At 33.5% G+C, this 2,500-nt stretch overlaps 1 long non-coding RNA gene across 1 annotated transcript in view; it reads right to left on the reverse strand.

Moving 5' to 3' along the window:
* Positions 1-140: 140 nt before the first annotated feature.
* Positions 141-2,500, reverse strand: part of LOC135208990 (uncharacterized) — a 272,949-nt gene continuing 270,589 nt past the window's right edge. The window contains exon 4 of the long non-coding RNA XR_010313273.1: positions 141-228. This is a non-coding gene — a long non-coding RNA (uncharacterized LOC135208990). The remainder of the gene's footprint in view (positions 229-2,500) is intronic.

Below are 2,500 nucleotides of genomic sequence, written 5' to 3' on the forward strand. Positions count from 1 at the left end.
AGACAATCAAAAATACTGGAGAAGTTTGAAATAAAAACACGGGGTTTAAGAAGCGTGAACTTTTATTTATCTGACAAAATATATAAAATAAACAAACCACTATTACACATGCCTAAGGTAACGAAGAATCATTTGTCAGTTAGAAGGGTGGCAGAAGTCAGGTCAATCTCGATCCTAAATGTGCAATTGTCTACTTCCATGGTAAACGAAGAACACGGGGCCACTTACCTATAAAGAAATAAGAGAAAAAATCAGTAAAAATCAAGCTATTTACTTAAAATTACGGGATGAAATGTAAACAAATGCAATTAATTCTGTGATGGCTAATTATTCAAGATGACAACTACACAAATTATACGAGTATATATACACACAAATATATATATATATATATATATATATATAATATATATATATATATGATATATATAAAAAAAGAGACAATAAGCACGAATGTATTTTCCCTAACTGAATCCTGAATCAATTAAAATTCTACGACAGATGATCACGAACCCGACATATATTGACATATATATATGTATATATATATATATATATATATATATATATATATATATATATATATATATATATATCTCTTTCCTCATTATACCACATTACCATTCTTGCGTTTCCCTCTCGCTCGTTCGTAGAAATGGTTCTTTCCTACCCCCATGGAAACTCAAGCACATTTCCTAACAGACAGGAAAGCAAGCAAGCAAGCAAGCAAGCAAGCAAGCAAGCAGGCAGGCAGGCAGGCAGGATGATGGCAGGAAGATGAAAATACATAAGCATGTGTGCGTCCAAACCCTGCAAGAAATCAAGCAAGCATGCAGGAAGGAGGCAAGCAGATGGGAATACATAAGCTTATATACCTCCAAACCCTGCAAGAAAGCAAGCAAGCAAGCAGGAAGGAGGCCGGCAGATGAGAATACATAAGCATATGCACCTCCAAACCCTGCAAGCAAGAACGCAAGCAAGCAGGAAGGAGGTAGGCAGATGAGAAAACATAAACATATGTACCTCCAAACACTGAGACCTTCATGACATACGACTTAGCAACGGACAGTAAATTCACTTCCTAATTATAAACTAATTAACTGTATACTTATTTAATTAAGGAAAATAAATGAAGCAGTATCACTTTATCATTTCAGTTCCTGAAGCAGCGGCAGATACGCAAAGCATCGGCACAGTACAAAAAAAAAAATTGCAAAGGAAGACTGATTTTATATTAAGGAATGAAGTCGCTGCAAGAAATGGGTAGAACGACTAAATAGTTACTGGAAAACGCAGAAAGCAATCCAGCATGATGCGGAATGCTCATCGTCGTTTCGCTGTTTTGAAATGAAATGTCTCTCTCATTAACAGAAAATTTAATTATATATATAAGCCCCAATTACGTGTGATTGCAATTTAATGTGTATCACTGTCTCAAACAATATCAGTCATAACTATCGTGATTATTAACAAGATTATTTCTATCATTTTTATTATCACTGGATATGGAAAATGAAAAAAAAAAAAACTTAAACCTACAGTTCCCGAGCTTGAAATATCTTAGTAAGAGGAAGAGAGAACAAGTAAATGCGGAACATGTAAACATCTGACACTGTGATGTTTATAGCTTTCAAGAAATACTGTAGAAGTTTACGGACTCTGGCTATATTTAGTTAAGGAAAACCGGCAAACTAAAATCATATATAGAAACTTTATTAAGAATGATATCGCTTGGCATCAAACACAAAAGCAAGGCGTGTGATATCCTACACTATCAATGTACTTGGAATTTCAGTCATTCCCGTCAAATGTTCTAAACTAACAAATTTGAGTTTCATAACAGCATTACGTACCGACATCAGACATCTTCTCTCACCTCCTAATTAATCTTAAGTAACGCAAACACCAGCACAATAGCTCATGGCATACAGTTGATCGTTCACAGAACATTTAAAACTGAATATCAGGAATTGAAGGAAAAAGAAGGAAACAGCAGTCGGCAACGTGGAGTCGGCATCTCAGGAATATACCAATAAATCCGGGGCTGGAATTCCAGTAGGAGAAGAGCAGGAGACATGGATTCCCAGGCTTTGGAAAGGTAAGTCACGCATATAGGAAAATATGTTTGATTCTAAAATCAACCTTGCTCATAGCAAACTCAACCTTCAACAAAAACAGTACTGGTTCTTTATATAATCATATATGGACTATCGTTAGTTGTGAGTTCACCAGGAGTTATTATTATTATTATTATTATTATTATTATTATTATTATTATTATTATTATTATTATTATTATTATTATTATTCAGAAGAATGAAGAGGAGGTCAACTGAAATACAGGAAGAGATCCCACTTATCAAAAAATAAATAACTAAATAAATAAATAAAACAATGCGTCCATAAATATATAAAAAAGATTACTAGAATCCAAGACGAAAATAGTATTTTCGCTTGAACTTCTGAAATATATTTTATAGAAATATAAAGTAACTATGAG

This window comes from Macrobrachium nipponense, chromosome 37 (genome assembly GCF_015104395.2).
Source record: "Macrobrachium nipponense isolate FS-2020 chromosome 37, ASM1510439v2, whole genome shotgun sequence".
NCBI lineage: Eukaryota > Metazoa > Arthropoda > Malacostraca > Decapoda > Palaemonidae > Macrobrachium > Macrobrachium nipponense.